Here is a 16,223-nt window from a genome sequence, read left to right on the forward strand (position 1 = left end):
CATGTGCCAAGGCAGGAAAGAACCACCCCATTGTGTCCAAGGAACAGCAACAAGGCCGGGATTTAAGTTTTAATGGAACTTAAGTAATTAAAAACACACTGAATTGAACTTGAAAACGAGATGAATCAAGGCAATTAAACACTTTACAAGTTTTCCTGGGAATTCCCAGAATTCTGTGGATATGGTGCTGACACATTCCTGATTCACCAACCTTAATTGGGGAAATTTCCTTGGAAATGTCCCCTAAGAAGTACCAAAATTCCAATTAGGATAGAAAATAGGAAAAAAAATATAGCCTTACTAAAATCAGAGAGAGGAAAAACATCAAATAAAAGGAAGGAATAATATCTAACTCCCAGCTTGCCCAGAAAACAAGCCCAGAAATTTCTAACATGGAAAACTTTTGGAACAGCCAGGAAGTCTGTGGAAGTCCATGGAATGATGATTTCAAATCTGCTTCCTCTGCTCTGATTTTCCAGGGAAGAGGGAGTTAAACATGCCAATTTACTCCTGTGCCAGAATGATCTCTAGTTTGTGGGAGTAACAACCCAAAGAAACTCCAATCTTACTTGGATTTGACAGATGAAACTCTCAGCAGAGTTGGGAAGTTTCAGTGGAACCAAAGAGCCACAATTCCTGGAATAACAAAATTCCACTCAGCAAAAGTCAGGAATTCTATTTACAAATCCATGGAGGAGGAGGAGGAGGATGACACCAGGAACACAAACCAGCTGAAAGCAACGATGTACTGGAAAGGGCTGGCAATCAAATGGACAGTCTCTGGTTATGCTCAGGCATTTCTCAAGGAGTCAGAGGGAAAAGTGGGAGCCTTGAACTGGGATAAGGCCTTCCAGTGCCTCCACTTCCCACTGGCTCTCTCCTTTTTTGCCAACTACCTGCAAGAGGAAAAACAGCAGGAATAAAGTTTCAAACAGGAGGTCCTTGGTTCAGGCAGACTGAAGTGCAGCTCCCAGGGAGCAAGTCCAGGCTGGGCCCAGGGGAGCTCCGGTAATCTGGGATTGCCCGAGGGATTAAAGGGCTGGAAAAGCAGGACCCACCTGCCGGGTTTATTGCTGGGACACAGCAAGGCCTCGGCTCAGGGGCAGCAGTTGGAGCTGGGACTGCAGGAGAACACCCCAAAGCCAGGTTAAACATCACGCAGCACGCTCCAGGAGAAACTCCGGTGGGAGAAGCCCCCAGATGCTCTGTGTTCCTTCTCCTCAGCAGCTTTGCCAGGGCCTCCCTCAGAATACTGACCTCACCCTGCAGCTCCTAAAAAATAGGAGAACTTATGGAAATCACCCAGCAATCCATGGATTTCCAGGTATTAAGAAACCAAAGCTGCAGCAAAATGTGCCCAAACTCTACTGCAAACCAGCAGCTCTGAGGAGACACAGGAGTTTATTCCAGAGGGGACACAACTATCCCTCAGCCAGCCAGTGTTTCTCTCAGGCTCTCCCCACTGCTCTCTGAGGACACAAACAGCAGTTTTTCCCTGCTGTTCCCCTTTCCACCAATGCCAAGACTTCTGTTCTCCTCCAACTCCATGTTCAGGAGGGAAAATAGGAATATTATCATTGCACAGACTGTCCAGGAGAGTGTGGCTGAGGCAGGATCACCAGCTCCCAATCCACTGCGGCTCCTGGATTTCTGAGCAGTTCCTTCCCCTCCTGCCCTCCCCAGCACCATGCCCTGTGCCATGTCCACTGATACCTTCTCCATGCAGCTTAAAACCCACAGAAGCCAAAAGAAAGAAGATCAAAAATCAATTCACATGTTTCTAGTCTGAAGAGAATGAGGGAGATCTAAAATTTGTATTTATTTTAGAACAAGTAGAGCAATTTTTAATGATCTTGAGTATCGCCAAAGGCCAGCAAAAGCTGATAAATACCTTCATTAACTTTTATTAGCAGAAAAAAATAGAAGTTTTAACTTCAGTAAAGATCAAGTTTTGCTGCTAAACATTAAGGTGGTGGCATGTTGGTGTTTGTGCTTTCATCTTCTGACATTAGAGGTATTTTTACAATAAATTTGTTATTGAAGCAGCACATCTCAAAATAAGGTTTTTAACAAAAAAAAATGGCCAAAAAAAGAGAGTCTCAAAAGCAAGAAGTAAGTCTCCCAGCTATTAAAAAAAAAAGCTGTCTCTGGTGTGTATAACTTGCCAGCCCCTCATGTTTTCAGTCCTACCATTGATTTTTACCAAGTTGATGGTTAAAACCTTGTAGAAAGCTAAAAAAAAATGATAAAAATAAAATAAAAAATAAAATTTAAAAAAAAAAAAAAATCCTGGACAAAGCCAGGCATTTTCCCAAGCCCCCTCAGTGTGGAGCTGTGTCAGCCCCGAGGGTTTGGCCCCCCAGCCCAGCCCAGAGCAGGCTCCAGCTGCTCCCCAGGGGGGGTTACCAAGGGACTCACTTGTTTGGAGCTGTTCATGTAGGTGCCCTGCACTGGAGTGCCAATAAATGTGAAATATGTGACTCTCATCATCAACAGTGACTGACCTTCTCAGGGGAGCCCCCTCACCCAGAACGGGGCACTCTGCCATGGATTGAATCCATCTGCACCTGAAACAAAGTCAGGACAAAAGTCAAAGTGCTGCAGGAGAACTTGACAGCTCCAGACACTTTGTGTCAATCCAGGAATACCCTCTACAGCCCAACTACACCCCACATGACAAATTTCAACTCCCCAGGACTTGTCCCATTCCCCCTACACCCAGACTGAGCAACAAGGCAGAGCAGCTCCAGGCCAAACACACCAACACCCGTGACACAGGACAGGACAAAAGGGGGACACAACAGGGACAGAAATATCTCGGCAAGAAGAATGACCCTGAGGACCGAGAGAACTCGCAATGAGATGACCGAGGTAAGACCCATGGGGAGCTGACCAGGCTCAGAGAACCCTGCAGGAAGAAGATGCCAACGGGATCACTGATCCCAAGAAAGGCAGAGATGGATGCCTGAGAATCCTATGGTCAGAATCCTGTACCTGTCTCTGCATTCTGACAAGACCAAATCCACCTGAATGAATCACAGCAGTGCACAGCTGTGGATACAGCTCAGAACAAGACCTGGAAAGGCACCAGCCTGGATGGTTGTGAAGAGAGATGGATTCTGATGTGTGTCTGAGCTCCCGAGTCAAGGGTTTGATGCTTGGCCTGGTATCAGCACCAGGAATATGAAGATGTTAAGAACGATGCCTGGGGTTTCCAACAGACCCCTCAAAGGGATAATACAAAAGAGACAGAGTGCACAACAGACAAGTGACACGACCTTGCCCTGGGACTGCTCTGCCCTGCACACCTCAGCACTGGGATCAAAAATGAGACTTGTCCCTTTACACAGCCTAAGGGGTCACATCTTGGACATCCCCATCTCCAAACCTGATTTAAAAACCCCTCCCGGTGACCCCTGACCCCACACCCCACTTTCATCCCCTCTGTGGCTCCCAGCCCTCCACTTATCTCAGGGACATCTGGGGATGCCAATCCACGTCAGGTTCAAAAAAAGGCTGCCTCTCCTCTGAGGTAATTCCTGCTGTCACTGGCTGGTGTCTCTCAGTCAGCTACAATAAAGAAAAGCAAATGTGACCGTGTGATCTCAGCAGCACATTGACCAAAAACCAGCAATTCTGCTACTCACCACCTCCTGAGCACACCCAGGTCCTCGGGCCCTGTGCTCCAGCTCTGCTCAGACACCAACACTGCGGGGTGTGCCTGGGTTAAGAGCAGACAAGGTGATGTGGCACTGCTGAAACTTGAGCAGCCCCTCCCTCCTCCTCCCTGACACACCTCAACTCCTCAGCTGTTACCAAAGCCCACCTGGATGGCCCCTTCAAATGGAGAAGGTCAAGGCTTCACCACAGAGTCCTGTAATGCTCCCACTGCCTGGCTGGTGAGGGGAGCTCAGCATCGTGTGAGTGGAACACCTAAAACACACAGCACTGGATGCTCAGAGTTCCACCAGCAAGTGAGGCTTGAGCAATAGTGACTGCTTCTGTCCACCCATCACTGCTCACCTCGTCCACTTCACCTTGACTGCAGAGACTCAGCTTTGCCTCCTAAAAACAAAGACAAAGAGCAGTGCTGTAACATGGCCACCATTTACACTCCCCTGCAAACACAAACAGTGACTGACCTTCTCAGGGGAGCCCCCTCACACAGGATGGGGCACTCTGCCAGGGATTTAATCCATCTGCACCTGAAAGAAAGTCAGGACAAAAGTCAAAGTGCTGCAGGATCACTTGACAGCTCCAGACACTTTGTGTCACCCTCTCTCTTTTTACTCCTGAGGGGTCCATCCCACTAAGGCCCTCTCCTCCCTAAGGTAACTTTGAATTGCCTCCTGGGACTGAAAAGGTTTTTCCCCTTCTCCCAACCACCAACCCCAACAACTTAACTTTTGGAATATGAGTGGACAAAATCCATCCTGGACAGAAATGAACGTGTTGGCTCCGGGGATTTGGAGACGTTCTCTCAGTGCTGCCCAATCCAAACTCCAGCTGTGCACCTCCTCACACTACCTGGGACCACAGAACACAAAATGTGACTATTCCCCTCCAGAAGAGTCACCTCCGGGGCTCCTCTGCACCGCTGTCCCGGCTCCCCCTCAGATCTTCCCCCACTCCAGAGGCTGCCCAGAGTGAACCCAGCAAAAGGAAAAGGGACACAGCGAGCACAGCACTCACCTCTGGGCCACCTGCCCAAGTGCCAACTCACCCCCTCCCTCTATTCCCTGGCACACCTGGGGCAGCAGCAGCACCTGCAAAGAAACAAAAAAGGAAAAATCATGGTGAATTACTGTGAAACAGCAACCTCCCTGCTCTGACTGAAGCACAGCACAAGTGAACCTTAATGTTGCACCCATCTACCCTCCTCTGGCATCCTGGGCCAGCACATCTGCCAAAGGGACCACCTAAAATAAAACAAAACAGAACAGTGAATGCTTAGAGTAGAACCAGAAGTGAGACTTGAGCAACAGCAACTGCTTCTGTCCACCCATCACTGCTCACCTTGTCCACTTCACCTTGACTGCAGAGATCCAACTTTGCCTCCTAAAAATAAAGACAAAGAGCAGTGCTGTAACACGGCCACCATTTACACCTCCCCTGCAAACACAAACAGTGACTGACCTTCTCAGGGGAGCCCCCTCACCCGGGATGGGGCACTCTGCCATGGATTGAATCCATCTGCATCTGAAACAAAGTCAGGACAAGAGTCAAAGTGCTGCAGGAGAACTCGACAGCTCCAGACACTTGGTGTCAATCCAGGAATACCCTCTACAGCCCAACTACACCCTACATGACAAATTTCAACTCCCCAGGACTTGTCCCATTCCCCCCACACCCAGACTGAGCAACAAGGCAGAGCAGCTCCAGGCCAAACACACCAACACCCGTGACACAGGACAGGACAAAAGGGGGGACACAACAGGGACAGAAATATCTCAGCAAGAAGAATGACCCTGAGGACCGAGAGAACTCAGAATGAGATGACCAAGGTAAGACCGATGGGGAGCTGACCAGGCTCAGAGAACCCTGCAGGAAGAAGATGCCAACGGGATGACTTGTTCCAAGAAAGGCAGAGATGGATGCCTGAGAATCCTATGGTCAGAATCCTGTACCTGTCTCTGCATTCTGACAAGACCTAATCCACCTGAATGGATCACAGCAGTGCACAGCTGTGGATACAGCTCAGAACAAGACCTGGAAAGGCATCAGCCTGGACACTTGTGAAGAGAGATGGATTCTGATGTGTGTCTGAGCTCCTGAGTCAAGAGTTTGATGCCTGGCCTGGTATCAGCACCAGGAAAAGGGAGATGTTAAGAACAATGCCTGGGGTCTCCAAAAGACCCCTTGAAGGGTTAAGGCAAAAGACACACAAAACAAAACACACAACAGACACGGAGTGCACAACAGACAAGTGACACGACGTGCCCTGGGACTGCTCTGCCCTGCACACCTCAGCACTGTGAGACCTTCCCTCTATGGGCCCTAAAGGGGTCACATCTTGGACATCCCCATCTCCAAACCTGATTTAAAACCCCCTCCTGGTGACCCCTGACCCCACACCCCACTTTCATCCCCTCTGTGGCTTTTAGCTCTTCACTTATCTCTGGGATGTTCAGGGATGAGAATCCACATCAGGTGCCAAGGAAGGCCACCTCTGCCTCTGGGAAATTCCTGCTGTCACTGGGCTGTTGTCTCTCAGCCAGGTACCATAAAGAAAACCAAACATCCACGGATGATCTCAGCAGGGCTGTTGGCTGGTCAGTGAGGAGATCTCAGTGTGATACAAGTGACCACGTGAAACACACAAACAATAAGGGAGGCTTAGAGTTGCACCAGAAACACCACGACCCTGACCACACAAATATATCAATTTTAGGAAATGCAAACAAAAGTCCAGCAAAAAAAAACCCAACTCTTATTACTCGTAGTCCATTTTCCAAATATAATAAAAATAACCCCATGTCCATTCCCCTCTAAAAAACCTCCAAAATACACACCCAGAACCCCCCCAATTTAAAGATCTGCTTCTAACCAAATAAGAAGCATAAACCTCACATCTTTTAAACTATAAATTCATTAAGCTAACACATCAAAACCACAGAATTTTAAATCCTTAGTCCACACTAATACACCATACACACCAATCCCATCACTATATACAAAATCAAAACCTATTTTCTATTACTAACAAAACAAAAAAGTCACAACTTTTAACTGCAATAAAACCTAAAAACACCTAATTAGAAGTAAAATTATCCCATTATAACTAACTCAAAACCCCAAACACTCCAAAACAAGTACTTGAAGTGCCAAAAACCATCAAATAGTTAAAATAACTCCTTCAAAAATGCCTTCTGTACCTTTCAGACTGATTTTGAGAGCAAAGCAAGGAAAGAAAAAGCACACAGCTTGTTTTAAGAGAACAGTGGTCACTCCTCTGCATTCCCTCTCTCCAGCGTATTCAGCTGAAGCACAGACCTGATGACTCTTTGTTAGTTGTTAGTTTTAGGGCAGAGAAGTTCCCTGCACTGATTTTTTTTCCCCCCTTTTCTCCAGGCTCATTAAACCTGCTGCAGACTGAAAAACCCAGAGAAGCACCGAGAGCTGCACCTGCAGCCCAGGGGGCCTGGACCTCGGCATTTTATCAATGCTGGAAGAGCTGACAAGAGACCAAAGGAGCTACAACCCACAGCAAGGACTTTCTGAATTTACCATCTCGCCACAAAATAACAGAAAGTTTTATTATTTTATGTTATTCACTCTTTATGCTTGTGAGCACTTTGTTAAATAAATAGTTTTTCCCATTTTTCTCCAAAGAAGTTCTTTCCCAAACCAATTTAAAAGAGAGACCATTTTGGTTTACACTCTAAAAAAAACCCATTCAAAAGTTTCCTCTCAGGTTTACCCTAAACCACAACAACAAACAATTCAATCCATAGAAATAAAAGTAGCACAAATATACTTAAATTAAGAGCACCAGAAACAATTATTCCTAACTCAATGAACTCATAATACCTCAAAACCATCAAAACAAACAGACCACCTATAAATACACACAAAAACCAAAAGATCCATTAGACTACAAACAATATCTCCTAAATTATCCAAAACTGTAAAATGTATACTGTAGTCAAGCATGCTAAATAAACAAACCCCTATAACACAATAAACAATCATTTAATTGTAAATATTAAGAAACCCTAAAAGATGAACTACATCACACTGTCTCAAACCCACTAAAACAAACACTAGATGCTCCCTATGACAAAAGCCACCACTAAATAAATAAAACCCTCCCCTATACCTCACACCACAGCCAATTACACCACTGTAAACCTTAGACAATAAACCCTGGAAAAACACAATATCCCCCAAAAATAATTCAACAACAAAACTCAGTTCAAAAATACTCTGACCAATGTGAACTATGAAACCAAACATGAATTAAATACACCACATATCCCTCATCACACCACCTACAAACAGAATAAAGCTACACAATAAATCACTAAAAACCACCAAACAGAAAAAAACATCCCTACCCAACCTGAATCCCCCCATACAACACACAAAACCCAATAACACATTTCAGAAGTCTCTCAAAAAAGCTACTTAAATTAGTTCTACCTCAAATACAAACAAACTCACCCATAAAGTTATCTTCACTCAAAAACCAAATTATATATAACAAATAACACCAAAAAAAGTCACACAAAACACTACACACCACCTAAGAACATCATATTGAATAAAAGCCACACAGAAGTGCCACCATTCATTAAAATTCCAGGTGAAAAGAAAATCCCTCCACTTTAAACACAGACAACAACAGAAAAAAGGAGTTTCTTCAATCAATTTGAACTCCTTTTGTCTCCATAACTCCTTTTTCTTCTGGGAGCACCGGGGAGGGTTTATTAAGATGAAGCTGAAAAGGAAAAAAAGTCCCCTCTATAAACCCACACTGGCTTACCTTCTGCTGCTGGGTAGAAAGGTTTGATCCCCATCGCTTCCCAAGTAACGCTCCAAACCCACGTGCTCCCCATGACCCACAGCCAGGACCTCAGCGTGAGCTCCTCACTCCCCACGGCTGGATACCAAAATGAGCTGGGGCTGCCCTCTTAACCTGGAACCGCCCCATCGTTATCCATCACAGCTCCACCCGTGCCTGCTCTCTCCCCCCTCACTGTTCCCAGCTCACACCTGGGGCTGCTCTCTCCCCTCCCCATCCTGTGCCATCTCTCACCTGCAGCTGCTGCCCGTCCGAGCGTGACGCAGAGGGGACTTGCTGTTCATTCCCGGGACGGTTCATGGTCTGCAGCTGACACGATGGGGCACCGGGCTTCCCTTGCTGTGGATAAGGACCCCTCTTCTCCTGCAGGTGCCCGAGGCTGGAACTGGGATTCCACCCCCGAAAGTCCATATGCCTGAGGTTCATAATTCCTAAGGAAATTCCCCAGAAATCGTTACCCTTCATTTACAAATATTCCTTTGGAATCACTATTAACTTGTCCTTCTGTGGAAGCGTTTCAAACATTCATTGGAGAGTTCAGGAGTCGAGTTGGCTTGTTTATGACTTGGCTGACAAGCCCAGACAAAACCCGAACGCCGGCTCCGCCCCTGGCTCCGCCCCTGGCTCCGCCCCTGGCTCCGCCCCTGGCTCCGCCCCTGGCTCCGCCCCTGGCTCCGCCCCTGGCTCCGCCCCTGGCTCCGCCCCTGGCTCCGCCCCTGGCTCCGCCCCTGGCTCCGCCCCTGGCTCCGCCCCTGGCTCCGCCCCTGGCTCCGCCCCTGGCTCCGCCCCTGGCTCCGCCCCTGGCTCCGCCCCTGGCTCCGCCCCTGGCTCCGCCCCACGCTCCGCCCCACGCTCCGCCCCACGCTCCGCCCCACGCTCCGCCCCACGCTCCGCCCCACGCTCCGCCCCACGCTCCGCCCCACGCTCCGCCCCACGCTCCGCCCCCACGCTCCGCCCCCACGCTCCGCCCCACGCTCCGCCCCACGCTCCGCCCCACGCTCCGCCCCACGCTCCGCCCCACGCTCCGCCCCACGCTCCGCCCCACGCTCCGCCCCACGCTCCGCCCCACGCTCCGCCCCACGCTCCGCCCCACGCTCCGCCCTGCCCGGGATGGGGGCGGGACCAAACTTCCACATACTCGGGGGAAAAAAAAGAGTAAGGAAAAAAAAAAAGGAACAATGAAAACATGAAAAAAAAATTATAAAATAAAATAAAACAAAATAAAAATTTTTAAAAATCCTCAAAAGTTAATAAAAAAGTAAAAAAAGAAAATAAATAAAATCTAAAATAAATTTAAAATATAATTTAAAAATGTAAAAATACAAAATAAATAGCATGAATGTAAAAACTGAAATAATACCCATAAATTTTTAAAAAAATAAAAGTCATTAAAATTTTAAATAGTAATAAAGAAAAAATTGAAAATTTTAAAAATAAATAATAGACTAAAAATATAAAAATTAAAGAAATAAACCAAAAGCATTTTAAAAAGACAAAACAAAAAATATATTAAAACATTAACCACAATACAATATTTAACATAAAATACAAAAATCAAAAATTAAAAAATAAAATAAACAATAAGTAAAATAAAATATGAAATTAAATAAACACACCCCTCCCCTCATGCCACTTCCTAACAGGCCCCAGGAGTTTTCTTGATTAGGCAGGGATAGGGAAAACAAACCCAGTGCCTCCCAGAAAATAAGGTTTTCTAGAAAATTCTTGGAAACAAATTCTGTTTTAGCAGGAAGCTCACTTGGGATGAACACCCACATGTGCCAAGGCAGGAAAGAACAACCTCATTGTGTCCAAGGAACAGCAACTAGGCCAGGATTTAAGTTTTAATGGAACTTATGTAATTAAAAACACACTCAGTTGAACTTGAAAACGAGATGAATCAAGGCAATTAAACATTTTACAAGTTTTCCTGGGAATTCCCAGAATTCTGTGGATATGGTGCTGACACATTCCTGATTTACCAACCTTAACTGGGGAAATTTCCTTGGAAATGTCCCCTAAGAAGTACCAAAATTCCAATTAGGATAGAAAATAGGAAAAAAAATATAGCCTTACTAAAATCAGAGAGAGGAAAAACATCAAATAAAAGGAAGGAATAATATCTAACTCCCAGCTTGCCTGGAAAACAAGCTCAGGAATTTCTAACATGGAAAACTTTTGGAAGAGCCAGGAAGTCTGTGGAAGTCCATGGAATGATGATTTCAAATCTGCTTCCTCTGCTCCGATTGTCAAGGGAAGAGGGAGTTAAACATGCCTATTTACTCCTATTCCAGAAGGATCTCTAGTTTGTGGGAGTAACAACCCAAAGAAACTCCAATCTTACTTGGATTTGACAGATGAAACTACCAGCAGAGATGGGAAGTTTCAGTGGAACCAAAGAGCCACAATTCCTGGAATAACAAAATTCCACTCAGCAAAAGTCAGGAATTCTATTTACAAATCCATGGAGGAGGAGGAGGAGGATGACACCAGGAACACAAACCAGCTGAAAGCCACAATTTACTGTAAAGGGCAGGAAATCAAATGGACAGTCTCTGGTTATGCTCAGGCATTTCTCCAGGAGTCAGAGGGAAAAGTGGGAACCTTGGACTGGGATAAGGCCTTCCAGTGCCTCCACTTCCCACTGGCTCTCTCCTTTTTTGCCAACTACCTGCAAGAGGAAAAACAGCAGGAATAAAGTTTCAAACAGGAGGTCCTTGGTTCAGGGAGACTGAAGTGCAGCTCCCAGGGAGCGAGTCCAGGCTGGGCCCAGGGGAGCTCCGGGAATCTGGGATTGCCCGAGGGATTCAAGGGCTGGAAAAGCAGGACCCACCTGCCGGGTTTAGTGCTGGGACACAGCAAGGCCTCGGCTCAGGGGCAGCAGCTGGAGCTGGGACTGCAGGAGAACACCCCAAAGCCAGGTTAAACATCCAGCATGACACACAGCACGCTCCAGGAGAAACTCAGGTGGGAGAAGCCCCCGGATGCTCCGTGTTCTTTGCCCTCGGCATCTTTGCCAGGGCCTCCCTCAGAATACTGACCTCACCCTGCAGCTCCTACAAAATAGGAGAACTTATGGAAATCACCCAGCAATCCATGGATTTCCAGGTATTAAGAACCAAAGCAGCCGCCTCTCAGTGGTGTCCCCAAGGCCCAGCAGTGCCCAGCACCTCTGACTGGAATTTGAGGGCTCCCAGCACAGCCCCAGAGCAGCAGAAAAACCCACCTCCAGACTCACCAGAGAGATGACAGGAGGGCCCTCCCTGCAAAGCCTGCTGAGCCAAGTGGAGCTGGCAGGGTGACCCATGGACATTCTGCGTTCACCTTTCAACAGAGTCAATGCGGAAACAGAACAAATCTCTCTCGGTGTCGAGATGCCTTCAGGTGCACCTGGAGATGCTGCAGTGTCCTTCAGCAGCCAGAGCAGAACAGGGTTTCTACAGTGCTGTAAGTGAGAAATACAATTGAATCAGAAGAAAATAAAAGTTAGCACCTCTCTCCATGCTTTTTATATTAAAAAAATCATGCATCAGAATTTTTTTAACCGTTCATTCTTGCTTTACACTGTGTAAAATACAAGCACTCACCTTTCAGCCTGAAATTGCAACAGCTCCTCAGGCTGACTGAGCTCAGCCAGACCACCAGAATCACTGAATTGTGGAAGGGAAAGCTCATCCCATTCCAGCCCCACCCAGGGCACGGACACCTTCCACCAGATCCAGGGGCAGCCACAGCTTCTCTGGGGAACCTGTGCCAGGGCCCCGCCGCCCTCACAGGGAACAATTCCTTCCTGATATTTAATCTAAACCGGCCTCCCTTCATCCTGATGAAGCCGTTCCCCTTGTCCATCACTGCGTGTCCTTGTGAGAAATCCCTCTCCATTAGGGCATAAGCGGCTGGAACAGCCCCCCCACAAAGTAATGTTCTGGGGGCTCTCGTGGCCACACGAGCACTCCGGGCGTTTTACCGGCTTCCCCTGCCGCCTTCCCCGGGAACCCCGGCTCGGCTCCAGCGCCGACAGCGAGTGCTCCGGCTCCGGGCACAGCGCCAGCGTGTCCCGCCCGCCCGCCGGGGGATCGGCAGCGGCCCCGACACCGCCTTGAATGGCCCGCCGAGGAAGCGGCAGTGACGGCGGACACCGGCCCGGGGCCGCTCGGAACTGCCCCCGGCTCGTTCGGTTCGGCTGAGGGGGGCGACGTTCAGGGAAACTCGGCTGGGCTCGGCTGTTCGGGGAAACACGGCAATTTCCGTCAGTAGTCGGCTATTCTCGGCTGTTCGGAGAAACTCGGCGATTTCCGTCAGCCGTCGGCTATTCTCGGCTGTTCGGAAACTCTCGGTCGTTTTCGTCACACCTCGCCTTTTTTGGTGGCAGAGAGCATTACGTCACTTTCGCCCCTCCCCGCCGCCATCTTTAGAAGGTCAACAGCAGCGAGCCGAGCCGCCATCTTGGTTGTGGCGCCCCTTAAGGCCCCCCATAGGTGTCTAACACAAGCGCCTGACTAAAATGAGTAACCAGAACCCGCCTGCGGCGCGGCTGAACCCACAGACCGTGTCCCTACACCTGGAAACGCCACAGAAAATTGTCCTCGGGCGGCGCCGTGGTCGGGATTTTTGTGCAGGCAGTCTGATAGACACACATGGGGGGTCCTCATTTTTCCCGCCCTTTTCGCCGCCATCTTTAGAAGGTCAAGCGCCGCGAGTCGCGCCGCCATCTTGGTTGTGGCACTCCCCCCAAATGTCCCCCTCGGCTGCTCGCACAAGCGCCTGACAACATCGCCTGCCCAAACACTGCCGTGGTGCCGCTCAGCCCCCATCCCGTGTCCACGCACCTGCGTATGCCGCGGAAAAACCGCTCCCGGGCCGCTCCCTGGTCCAGGTCGCGCGCAGGCAGCCGGCTGCCACGTGCCCTGGGTCCCCTCTTTTTTTTTCCCCCCTTTTTGGCCGGGATCTTTCGGTCCTCGGGCGGCAGCACTGCCCGTGAGCTCAGAGACCGGGGCTGCTGCTCACCTCGGGTACCGGCACGGGGGAGAATTGCAGTACCGCTCTATGACCACAGGATGGCAGCACTGCCGCACAGCTCTCGGGACGGGCGCGGGGGAGAGTTGCAATACCGATCTTTATCCACAGGATGGCAGCATTGCCTTACAAATCGGCTCGGGGGGAGCTGGAGTACCGATCTTTATCCACAGGATGGCAGCATTGCCTTACAGATCGCCTGCCATCAACCAAACCGAATCCAAAAAAGCCTTCAATTTAGGCTGCATTTCAAAATAACTTCTATTTCTTACTTTCATATATCTAATAACCATTACAAATTTATCTATTATATCATGTACATTATATTAAGTATATTTTACATATTATAATAAATGGAACAAGAAATAATATAGTGTATCAATAGTGTATCTATTCCTATTATCTTTCATATTTTATAGTTCTCATTTTGTTACTTATATTTTTATTTTTTTGCATTTGTAATTTTTTTCAATTTGTATTCACTTCTTTCCATTTTTACCGATATTTTAAACTACAGGAATTCATTGACCTAACACATCAGAACCACAGTTAATTAGAATTGAATGAGCCTGGTTTTCTAAGAGATAAATATTTAATCTTTATTAAAATAATATGGGCATATTTTCTCTTTCTGTGTGCTTTTGGGGAGAGGGGGTTTGTTTTGGATTTCTTGGCTAATAAGCAAGGAGGTTCAAAGAGCTACAAAATAAAATGTCTATATGATTTTATCTCTGCCTCTGAAATACACTTCGACATCAAGCTCCTGCTGGTATTACTGTGCATGGGGAGAATGAGACCTTAAAAGAAAAAAAAAGGCACCACGGTGTCCACAGCTTTCTCGGATCAGGTTTATTAATTTAGCAGAAAATACAGAGGATTTTTAGTAACTGCACTCTCAATTATATCCAGACGTCCAGTAGACAGGGAGGTCATTTCTCAACTTCTTCCTTGCTGAGAGCCAACCTCCCACATACTCGGGGGAAAAAAGAGGGTGGATTTTATCCCCCTGCATCTGAAACAAAGTCAGGACAAAAGTCAAAGTGCTGCAGGAGAACTTGACAGCTCCAGACACTTTGTGTCCATCTAGGGATACCCTCTACAGCCCAATTACACCCCACATGACAAATTTCAACTCCCCAGGACTTGTCCCATTCCCCCTACACCCAGACTGAGCAACAAGGCAGAGCAGCTCTGAGCCAAACACACCAACACCCGTGACACAGGACAGGACAAAAGGGGGGACACAACAGGGACAGAAATATCTCAGCAAGAAGAATGACCCTGAGGACCGAGAGAACTCGCAATGAGATGACCGAGGTAAGACCCATGGGGAACTGACCAGGCTCAGAGAACCCTGCAGGAAGAAGATGCCAACGGGATCACTGATCCCAAGAAAGGCAGAGATGGATGCCTGAGAATCCTACGGTCAGAATCCTGTACCTGTCTCTGCATTCTGACAAGACCTAATCCACCAGAATGGATCACAGCAGTGCACAGCTGTGGATACAGCTCAGAACAAGACCTGGAAAGGCACCAGCCTGGATGGTTGTGAAGAGAGATGGATTCTGAGGAGCCTCTGAGCTCCCGAGTCAAGAGTTTGATGCCTGGCCTGGTATCAGCACCAGGAAAAGGGAGATGTTAAGAACAATGCCTGGGGTCTCCAAAAGACCCCTTGAAGGGTTAAGGCAAAAGACACACAAAACAAAACACACAACAGACACAGAGTGCACAACAGACAAGCGACACGACATGCCCTGGGACTGCTCTGCCCTGCACACCTCAGCACTGTGAGACCTTCCCTCTATGTGCCCTAAAGGGGTCACATCTTGGACATCCCCATCTCCAAACCTGATTTAAAAACCCCTCCTGGTGACCCCTGACCCCACACCCCACTTTCATCCCCTCTGTGGCTCCCAGCCCTCCACTTATCTCAGGGACATCTGGGGATGCCAATCCACGTCAGGTTCAAAAAAAGGCTGCCTCTCCTCTGAGGTAATTCCTGCTGTCACTGGCTGGTGTCTCTCAGTCAGCTACAATAAAGAAAAGCAAACGTGACCCTGTGATCTCAGCAGCACATGGGCCAAAAACCAGCAATTCTGCTACTCACCACCTCCTGAGCACACCCAGGTCCTCGGGCCCTGTGCTCCAGCTCTGCTCAGACACCAACACTGCGGGGTGTGCCTGGGTTAAGAGCAGACAAGGTGATGTGGCACTGCTGAAACTTGAGCAGACCCTCCCTCCTCCTCCCTGACACACCTCAACTCCTCGGCTGTTACCAAAGCCCACCTGGATGGCCCCTTCAAATGGAGAAGGTCAAGGCTTCACCACAGAGTCCTGTAGTGCTCCCCAAGGGCTCATGAATGAGGCAGACTGGGACAGTAGTCCAGTTGGTGAGAGGGGAGTTCAGTGCAGTGCAAGTGGATTGCCTAAAACACACAATAAAGGAGGCTTAGGGTTGCACCAGCAAGTGAAACTCCAGCAGAAGCAACTGCTTCTGTCCACCCATCACTGCTCACCTCGTCCCCTTCACCTTGACTGCAGAGACTCAGCTTTGCCTCCTAAAAACAAAGACAAAGAGCAGTGCTGTAACATGGCCACCATTTACACTCCCCTGCAAACACAAACAGTGACTGACCTTCTCAGGGGAGCCCCCTCACACAGGATGGGGCACTCTGCCATGGAT

General features: G+C 48.2%; 1 long non-coding RNA gene across 2 annotated transcripts; it reads right to left on the reverse strand.

The window, feature by feature from the left end:
- Positions 1-560: 560 nt before the first annotated feature.
- Positions 561-15,350, reverse strand: LOC310918428. Of its 2 annotated transcripts, none has more exons than XR_014591662.1 (5): positions 15,290-15,350; positions 2,419-3,278; positions 1,059-1,272; positions 729-896; positions 561-636 (listed from the first exon to the last, which is right to left on the reverse strand). It is a non-coding gene; the product is annotated as an uncharacterized lncRNA (long non-coding RNA). The 2 variants fall into 2 exon arrangements; XR_014591663.1 differs by lacking the exon at positions 15,290-15,350 and adding an exon at positions 5,937-6,040.
- Between the last annotated feature and the right edge of the window lie 873 nt (positions 15,351-16,223).

This window comes from Zosterops lateralis (assembly GCF_965231275.1).
Source record: "Zosterops lateralis genome assembly, chromosome: 23".
NCBI classification, from domain to species: domain Eukaryota; kingdom Metazoa; phylum Chordata; class Aves; order Passeriformes; family Zosteropidae; genus Zosterops; species Zosterops lateralis.